Source organism: Hylobates moloch, unplaced genomic scaffold (assembly GCF_009828535.3).
Source record: "Hylobates moloch isolate HMO894 unplaced genomic scaffold, HMol_V3 SCAFFOLD_9, whole genome shotgun sequence".
Taxonomy (NCBI): Eukaryota; Metazoa; Chordata; class Mammalia; order Primates; family Hylobatidae; genus Hylobates; species Hylobates moloch.
The window spans coordinates 38,305,468-38,315,436 of record NW_026652284.1 but is presented as its reverse complement, the minus strand read 5'-3'; the positions used below and the strand labels follow the sequence as shown (position 1 = coordinate 38,315,436).

The 9,969-nt window shown below is 39.9% G+C and overlaps 2 long non-coding RNA genes across 2 annotated transcripts; both read right to left on the bottom strand.

Annotated features, from left to right (window-relative positions):
* Positions 1 to 832: 832 nt before the first annotated feature.
* On the bottom strand, positions 833 to 7,008 carry LOC131384224 (uncharacterized). Its single transcript, XR_009214871.1, has 3 exons — positions 6,961 to 7,008; positions 2,969 to 3,115; positions 833 to 890 (listed from the first exon to the last, which is right to left on the bottom strand). It is a non-coding gene; the product is annotated as an uncharacterized LOC131384224 (long non-coding RNA).
* Positions 7,009 to 7,017: 9 nt separating this feature from the next.
* LOC131384223 (uncharacterized) lies at positions 7,018 to 9,039 on the bottom strand. The gene is made up of 3 exons (XR_009214870.1): positions 8,974 to 9,039; positions 7,642 to 7,739; positions 7,018 to 7,052 (listed from the first exon to the last, which is right to left on the bottom strand). It is a non-coding gene; the product is annotated as an uncharacterized LOC131384223 (long non-coding RNA).
* Between the last annotated feature and the right edge of the window lie 930 nt (positions 9,040 to 9,969).

The window sequence follows — 9,969 nt, the reverse complement described above, 5'->3', positions numbered from 1 at the left end:
TTTCCTATCTTTCTGTCTCTGTCTATCTAACTATCTATACATCTATCTTTCTATCTTCCTGTCATCTATATTGGCATAGGAGAATTATTTTCTTTATTTTGGTGGGTTATTGCCCTAGTTTCAATAATTGAGTTTTGTATATAAAGTAATACTTGCTTTTTCCTGTTTATTACATAGAAACGTATAAGAAAAATTGATATCACTTTTAATCCATAATACAGAGATAACCAATATTAATACTATACTATGTATCCTTTCTTTTTTCCCCCCCATTGACCACATATACATATGTAAATAGCAAACATGAGGTCTGGCTTTCTTTAGTCAGAAAACCAAATTTATTATTTGATGTGGTTTGGCTGCATTCTCATCCAAATTTCACCTTGAATTGTAATAATCCCCACATGTCAAGGGCAGGACCAGGTGGAGATAATTGAATCATGGGGGCCGTTTCCCCCACACTGTTCTCATGGTAGTGACTAAGTCTCACGAGATCTGATGGTTTTATAAATGGGAGTTCCCCTGCACAAGGTCTCTTGCCTGCCACCATGTAAGATGTCCCTTTTCTTCTCCTTTGCCTTCCGCCATGATTGTGAGGCCTCCGCAGCCATGTGGAACTGTGAGTCAATTAAACCTCTTTTCTTTATAAATTACCCAGTTTCAGGTATGTCTTTATTAGCAATGTGAGAACAGACTAATACATTATTATATATCAGGGGTTCAGTTAATGGAAAATCCTTGAGTAGAGGACAAGAACCCAGGAAGCGCTGGAGGACTAAACAACATGCTCTTCAGCCTTGTTCACGTAGCAGATGCCAGCTTATGAATCAGACTTCCAACTGTTGCCTCCTCCTTCAGTCACTTTAATTGCAACCGAATAATACAATTTTCTGTAAGCCAGAGAGAGAGATGGAATCAGCAATTATGGCTTCCACAATGGGAGGCTACTACTTCTTTCCCTGGACTCTCATGGTAGAGAATTTCCCAGAGGAGTTTGGGATGCTGGAGGAAGTAGGTGATTGGGTGATAGATAGCTAGAAACTTACCAGTGACCACTGTGGGCCTCACATTTACCCATCCAACATCTACACACACCATCTTAATATATTCATACATTAAAACTTATCTCCACCTAGCAGAGTGAGACATCTCTCACACAACTAACAGGAAATGATCCAAAGTCGAGTTGGTTCCTACAGGCAGATCTGAATAATCCCAGGATAATTATGTGCAAAACTGCAAAGTTAACTACCCACAAGGTATGCATATTGAAAGACTGAAAAAAGAGGAGAGAAATGATTAATAACAATATAGTCATGACATAAAAAGGAGGGAATATAGGAGGCGGGTGTAGTCTCTGCTTCTACAATTTATCACAAGGCTTTTGCTGCTAGTTTTTGTGTCCTTTCTTTACTGTTCATTCACTGTTCCTCTTGCCTTCAGTCTTCACCTCAGCTAGTCTATATGGTTTTTTTCATAATGGAGTGACCCAAACATTCATTCCTGAGGTATCTGCATTCATGTGGATTACACTCGCATAGGACTGCCCATGCCTCCTACTCAATTATGTGTTTAAACCTGGCAGTACAATGAGGCATCCCAGGATTCCCCTGGTTTCTCTTCTCCCTGTGCTCAGTGTGCAATAATCACTGTACCTTTTCCCCCTTTATACTCAGAATTTTACTCAATTGCTGACGCCTCCCATACTTGTTTTTTCAGTGGCATGAGGATCTTAATATGGTCAAGTGTCAATGGCAGCTCCATCTTCTTGTTTGGTGGAACTACGTGGTGGTGTCCCTGGTAGAAGTCTTTCTCCATTGGATATTTTGACAGAGTGGGTTTGCAAAAGCGGTCACATAAATATATCCCCTCTCCCATGCTCTTTTTATTTTGTAACTTTGATAGTCCTCTATCAAGATGTGGGGGTCTATGTTCCCTTCCCTTGAATCTTAGTGGGCCATGACTCTCAGGGAAGTAACGCTGTGTGACTTCTCGGTCTTGGATATGAAAGGCAATACAGCTTCCATCTGGCTTTCTCTCTTTCTCAAGACATGCTTGGAAGAGGTACATGTCATGCTTGGCTTAATAAAAGAGGCCCAGCTATTCTGAAGCCACCATGCAGGAGTGATCTTGTAGAGAGACCACAGAGCTAGAAATGCTCAAGGAGCTCCAGCTACTCCAGTCCTCAGCTATTTGCATCTTCCCAGTTGAGAGTTCGGATGTGAGTGAGTGAGCCTTCAGATGATTTCAGCCCTTAGCCTTTGGGCCTCTTCAGCTGTTACTATTCCTGAGAAGCCCAGTCTAAACATCACATTCATGAGAAAAGTAAACGTTCTTGATTTGTAAAGCCAATATATACTGGGGAAGGATTTATATGGAGAAATAGATAACCCAAGTAGATATTATAATCTCTAAACCAGCAGAGCCCAGAGTTTCTGGGATGGAAGGCAAACATTTTGTGAAAGTATGATTAGATGCAATTGTTAGTGGTACAACCTCCACTTCCACCCCTTGGTTCCTGAACCTGGATATTCTAGATATGGGAGAAAGCATTATATTACCATATTATGTTCACTGGTTCAAATAATTTTCTATACCCTGTGAGAGAGAACCAAACATTTAAAACTAGAGCTAGCATTGTGACTGAGAACTTGATAGATCATTACAGGGTTGTACAAAGCCAGCTACTTCTGGAGAATGAAGGTGCATATGAATTCCACATTTGTTAGTTCATGCTATATTTCTATCATTGTAAAGTGAAGTTCTTAGAAGCAATGCTGTGGCCAGTACTGTACTTCTGTATCAGGTACTTGTTATTCTGCAGATGGTGGTGTTGGCTCTGTTGTGAGAGGTGTGGAGAACAAATCTAAACCCAGAATAAGTGTTTATTCCATTTATTGCCAGTGACTGCCTATTTCATGGTGGAAAGAGTCCAATGTAAACAATTGCCAAGCAGCTGCTTAGTTACCTTGAAGCATGAGATCTTATCAAGAGTTCAAGGTTGGTCACTACTTCTGGTAAGCTGTATATTTGGCAGAGGCTCTGGTCAAATAAGCAAGCTATGGATCTATTTATATCCTCTGTTCTTCTGCCCATGGCCACTGCTTTCATGAGTCTGTCGAATAAACAGTTCGGGTGGGGGGGAATATTGAAGAAATTAATAGAAATAATAGTTTTGTCCACTTGATTCATGAAAGACTTCTCTATAGTAGTGGTCATTTGGCAGGCATTCATATGAGACACAAATATTCTCACACTCTCACACCTTGGGCCCATTCTGAGAGGTCTAATAGCGTACTCTTTCCCCAAATCACTTTGTCATCAATCCTCTCTTCTTGCTTTTTTCAAGCCCTTGACCCTCTGGTCAAATGTTTTCCATTGCTCATAATTTAATGTAGATATTAACAATTCATCTCTTCTAGAAAAAGTGGACATTGAGGTGTGCTGTTCAAAGTTCTGCTCAGTGAAAATGTTTCACTTCATCATTGTCCTCTAAGCCCACCCTGAGAGGCCCGTACCACTGCACAGGTCTCCTCTGGCCTGTATCAGTATAGGAGGCAGACCTATCTGTAAATTAAATTCAAGTTTCTTCAGGTGAAAGCAAAATGTTTAAAAATTTTTATATTTAGTGCAAAAGAGAAGCTAATATTTTCAGGATAAACAGCTATATGCCAAGCACTAGAGTCTGTGTAGATTTACTTCAATGAGATAAAATCTGAAATAGCAGCTTTCATTTGTGTCATCATCTGATTAAGTTTAGGACAATTCACTGTCGTTCTCAAAAACCCATTTATCCTTGGTGTACTGCACTGGAAAATTAAATGGAAATGAGATAAATTACCACCCTGGTATTATTGAAGTTTTAATGATGTCCCTATCCCTGTGATTTTTCTGGGAATGTAAGAGTTTTTGATGTACTTTTAGGGGGAATGAGAATTCCAAGGGCTTCCACTTGACCTTTTCTACCACAATACCTATTGATGAAGGAGTCAATGCGGGAATTCTGACAATTTTTACAGATATCCTTTCAAAATATATTACACAATGGGGTTTAACTGCAGAGTTCTTCCCAAAGAGTACGCAGTCTCCTCTTTATTCAAGGGCCTCTTTGTTTATGAATTAATTAAAGCCTAAGGATTGAATGAGGACTACAATTCTCTATTGTGGTTGCCGTAGACTGAATTCTGCTCCCCAGATCTGTTTTTTTTTTCTATACAAATAAAGCATGACCTTATTGGGCTGCTTATCTCTGTTGGCTCCAGAAAATCCCTGTTGAATCAACTGTGATGGATATTACTGTGCTCAGACCATGTGACTACCATGTGGCTACCTGGTTCTTATTAGGATAACCATGCCCACTTTGCTTTTACTTAAATGCTGCTACTTGACTTTTGATAGCCTAAAGTCCTTGAATTTATTTATTTATTATTTTTTATTTTTGAGACAGGGTCTCACTTTGTTGCCCACGCTGGAATGCAGTGGCATGATCATGGCTCACTGTAGCCTCGACCTCCCGGGCTCAAGCAGTCTTCCCCCCTCAGCTTCCTGAGCAGCTGAGACTACAGATGTACACCACCATGCCTGGCTATTTAATTTATTTATTTATTAGAGATAGGGTTGCACTACGTTGCCCAGATGGTCTCAAACTCTTGGGCTCAAGCGATCCTCTCACCTCAGTCTCCCAAAGTGCTAGGATTACAGATGTGAACCACTGCACCTGGCTTTCTATACTCTCATGTCAGCAGGAATGCAGCCACCTAAAGCCTTACCCTAAAAAGAACTTGATTTGGGGGGACCATAGGTGATAATTTAATTAGTTTTGTAGCTACTTTGTAAAGTCTTGCATTCCCACCTGGGGTTATTATTGAGAATTTCATTGCCTTCAGCTTTACCTTACACAGGTGACTAGATTCAAATTCTCCATATTCCCTTTGGAGCCTGTTATCTACACCTCACTTTTTGGAAATAATTTCTGTATCAAGTAGGATTTTTGGATGCAATTAGCAAAAATAATCTCTTAGCAAAAAGAGGGATATATTAGAATGTTATTGGAACTCGCAAAATTGATGGGGGCTAGACCATAGGCTTAAAAGTCATGCTGGGATCAGGAAGTTCAGAGGGTTGGGCAGGAGAAGTGACAGTGTTTTAAGACAGGGGCAGGGCGGCCAGAGTCCACTGTGGTTCACAGTGTGAGAAGTAGATCTACTCTTAGAAGTGATTATTCTTAGCGTGTATTTACTTCTTTTGATCCTGGCAGACTTCTAAACACAGACTTCTCAGCAAACAAACTTAAATGTATATATATCCTTTAAAATATTTGAAGAGTTTAGTTTAATTAAAAGTCGTTTCCACTACCTCTAAAAAGAGTTTTTATATTCAAAATATCCATCTTAATAGACAAACAAGAGAGGAAAGACATAAAAAATTTTCCCATTTCCAAGCATGAATGTCTTTGGGCCATTTATCAAAGTTCCCAAAGAAAGAATTGCATGTAATTGAGACAATAGACACATAGACATATGATAAACAATCAACCTGAACATTCATGGTTCAATGTATCCTAGAATACCCGAGGGGCGACATCTTGGTTCAGAATTAGAGAAATTAATTAGGACAAATGTTCTTATTAATTCAGAAACAAAATGGGTTATTTGAAGATTTAAAATCAGACAAACACTTTTGGAAAAACATCTATGAGCTGACTGAACTCAGCATCCAATGAAGAGGATAAATATTTGAATTAAGAGTGTTTTAAGAATTCAGATTGTGACGTTCCAAGTGTGGTGGCTTATGCCTGTAATTGCAGCACTTTGGGAGGCTGAGGTGGGTGGATCACCTAAGGTCAGGAGTTCAAAACCAGCCTGGCCAACGTGGTGGAACCCTGTCTTTACTAAAAATACAAAAAGTTAGCCAGGCATGGTGGCGCATGCCTGTAATCCCAGCTACTCAGGAGGCTGAGGCACGAGAATTGTTTGAACTTGGGAGGCAGAGGTTGCAGTGAGTGGAGATAGCACCATTGCACTCCAGCCTGGGCAGCAAGAGCAAAACTCCATCTTAAAAATAAATAAATAAATAAATAAATAAGAATTCAGATCGTGGTAATTAATTGGAGGATGGTATGAAACACAAAGAGGCAAAGAGACTGAAAGTCATAGATGCTACTTATCTTACAGGAAAAAAAAAACCCTAAACAAACAAACAAACATGCAAGAACAATAGGCTTCATTTTCTTTTTCTATTTTTGAAACCATGGAAAAAATATAGCCTAGTGATTGATAATTTCACGTGGTGTGATGTTCCATGTAAACCCTCAGAGGGCTTCCAATTGCAAAAAGAGATTATCCGCAGGCAGAGACAATGGTGAAGAAAACTTAATTGGCTGAATTGTAAAGATCCCTCTCTCAAAAAGGAAAGCCTTAGGCCAGGTGCAGTGGCTAGCATCTGTAATCCTAGCACTTGGGAGGCAGAGGGAGGAGGATGGCTTGAAGCTAGGAGTTTGAGATCAGCCTGGGCAACATAGAGCGACCGTGTCTCTACAAAATAATAATAATAATAATAATAAGCCGGATGTGGTGACAGGTGCATGTAGTCCCAGCTACATGGAAGGCTGATGCAGGGGGATAGCTCAAGCCGAGGGATTCGAAGTTGCAGTGAGTTATGTTAACACCACTGTGATCATAGTTGTTGCCCAGGGTAGAGGTTTAAGCTGTCTTAAACCTCAGCTTCCTCTAACCTGGGCTACAGAATGAGACACTGCCTTAAAAAAAAAAAAAAAAAAAGCCTTGTCAACTGTAGTTAGGGCAGGCAATTACTGAGTGACTGCTTCAGTTCACCATAAGAGAAGCAAAAACGTGTGATTTGGATTGGGCTAAGAAAGAAAGAATTCTGTGCCTGTCTCTGTCTCTCACTTTGCTTAGGTAACATCTATTTGTCCTCACAGCCTCAGGGAGGGGAGATCACCTGTTTCTTGCTCCCAGCGGGTGGTCATGGTCGACAAGGCTGTTGGTCCTGGTGATGGTGGTAATGCTGCCCAGAGTGGTGGTCGGGTAGTGCTGGAAGGATTTGAAAACCCAAAGATTATCTTCACATACTTGTAGAACAGATTTGAGGCCAGTGTAGCCAGAGAGAAAGAATGGTTCCCACAAAACAATTCAGATGGTGCTCCATAGCCCTGAAAAGTCTTCCTCGGGTTTACCCTCTATCAAAAGCAGAAGCTGAATTTGAAAACATCTGTTTCATTCTCCATGTATGTTTCTGTGCTAACTATATAATTTACTGGAGGTGAATTATTTTATTTTGGAACGCATTTTTTCTTTCTTTCTTGTTTTGAATGAAACAAAACGTCATTTCTCAAACTGCCATGTTTTTCCTTTGGGATTTTTAGATTCCACGCTTACTTGCTATGGACACTAGGGGTCAGCAAAGAATAGATGTATTTTCCACTAGCGGTCAAACAAGCTGCTGCTGTCTTACGCTGCGTAAAGATTCAAAAAAGGCCGGCGCGGTGGCTCACGCCTGTGATCCCAGCACTTTGGGAGGCCAGGAGGGCGTCATCGTCTGAGGTCAGGAGTTTGAGACCAATCTGGCCAACATGGTGAAACCCCGTCTCTACACACAAAAATTAGCTGGGCCGGCGTGTACCTGTAATCTCAGCTACTCCGGAGGCTGAGGCAGGAGAATAGCTTGAACCTGGGAGGCAGAGGTTGCAGTGAGCCGAGGTCACGCCATTGCTCTCCAGCCTGGGTGACAAGAGCAAAACTCCATGTCAAAAAAAAGAAAATTCAAAAACAAGCCATGGAATTATGCACCATGGATATTTAGATATCTGTTTTTGATGGAGTCTTTTGAATGATCATTATTATTGCTTTAACGTACATTCACTATTTGTTCACAATGAAACATCTTTCCTAAAAGCTTAAAAATTAAGGTTTTAAATAATATACTTTTAATACTTATTCCAAAGATTTTCCTGATAATATCACACAATACAAATAATCATTTGAGGAAAGTTTAAATATAAAATTCACAATCAAATGAATGATAATTAGTAATCTGCATTCTTTTAGCCTAAATAGGCAATGCACCTTTTCTTATGCTTACTGTCCCAGTTCCCTTCTCTTCCCTTCCTCTCTTTTCATATTACTTAATAATAAAAATTATAAGTACAAGAATAGCAATGATGACTTCCTACAGTCTCAGAAAACTCTTGAAAATCAAATAAAAATAAATTATAACAAGGTAGAATTAACAAAATTCTTGCTGGATTTTAGTATCCAGGTTGTGACACACTTATAAGGATGTATTTTATGAATTGCAGTTTAATAAGTTCGGCTTCCTTACTTATTCCAGTTTGCCATATGTACAACCACACACACACACACACACACACACACACACACACACACAGGAATAAACACTGTGTTAAATTTTTCATTGTTCCATTGCTAGCCAAGTGAGTTAATCCATTGCCAATTAAATGAACTACTTGGAAATGGCAGCAGGAAGAATATTAAAAGAAAGTAAAAGAACAAAGAAGAACAACTTTTAAAAAATGAAAATAAAGTTGAAACTATTCCAAAGAACATATGGGGAGGTGTCATAGTCCTGTGACCCCCTATAACCAATGAGGTTAACATGGGTCAAGTTCAGATGAAAAGAGTTTCTCTGCAGATAAAATGTACTTCTTACCTTATATGAAAATAACTTCCAGACTGAATAAAAAAATTAAAAGCATCTTTTTCCCTTTAAAAAGTAGGTATTTTTTTCTTCATTCAATTTTATTAGTTTATACATTTCTAGAGAGCAATCACTAAGTTGTTTTATGTTTTGTCTAACATGACACTCCAAGCATATGGATCCTTAAGAAGACTGCACTCCTCTAAAAGAGAGGATTAATAAAGGAAATATTCTTGAATTTCCAACTGTATCTATTGCCCAGTGTAGTCAATCATTTTCAAATTACAGGGTCTTTACCTGCAGAATCATTTGATAAAGAAGTGTCAAGTCACAGTGCGGAGGGAAGATGTCCTAATGAGGTTCCTGGCGTTGAGACACTCTGAGCCCGGGAGAGTTCTCCCTGTCAATCATCTCCAGCTTGCTCTGACCTGGCATTTTGTGGACTGCAGCCCAGCTCACCCTTTGTGGAGAAGCCGTATGCTCTCCCTGCCAGACAGCTCAGATCAATTGACCTTTAATAGTTTTTATTGTTTACGCTGCCCTTTAAAGTATCCATCATCTTTTTTTTAAACCACTAGTCTAAAGATCTTTCCAGACCTAGACAAATAGAATGCTTCTTTGTCTAGGAAAATGAAGACTCTTCTCAGGGTTTAGAGGTGGAGATAAAAGTCCTGGGGTGGAGAAGATCCTGGGGCTAAGAACAGGACACACATTTCTTCCTCTTCCTTTTTTCTTTCTTTCCCTTTTTTTTTTTTGAGACAATGTTTCACTTTGTCACCTAGGCTGGAGTGCAGTGGTGTGATTTTGGCTCACTCCAACCTCTACCTCCCTAGCTCAGGCAATCCTCCCACTTCAGCATCCCGAATTAGCAGGCCACCATGCTTGGCTAATTTTATTTTGTTGTAGAGATAAAGTCTCACTATATTGCCCAGGCTGGTTTTGAACTCCTGGGCTCAAGCAATCCTCCCACCTCGGCCTCCCAAGTTTTGGAATTACAGGTGTGAGCCACTGCACCCAGCCTTCCACCCTCTTTCTGATGCTGCTGATAGGGAAGAAAAATCTCTCCATATTTTTGCTTTTGGACACACCTCTGTCTTTTTTTTTTATCCTAGTGGCAAGGTCATAATTCTAAACTGAAGGAAAAAAAAGTGTGTGTGTGTGTATGTGTGTGTGTGTATATGCCTGCCAAGAACACATTTTTTAGCACATTCTCCATCCATACTTGTTATCATCCCTCCTCAATATAACAAGTGAGGAGCTTTTCTTTCACTCTTGTCCCTCAGCTGTTCCTTT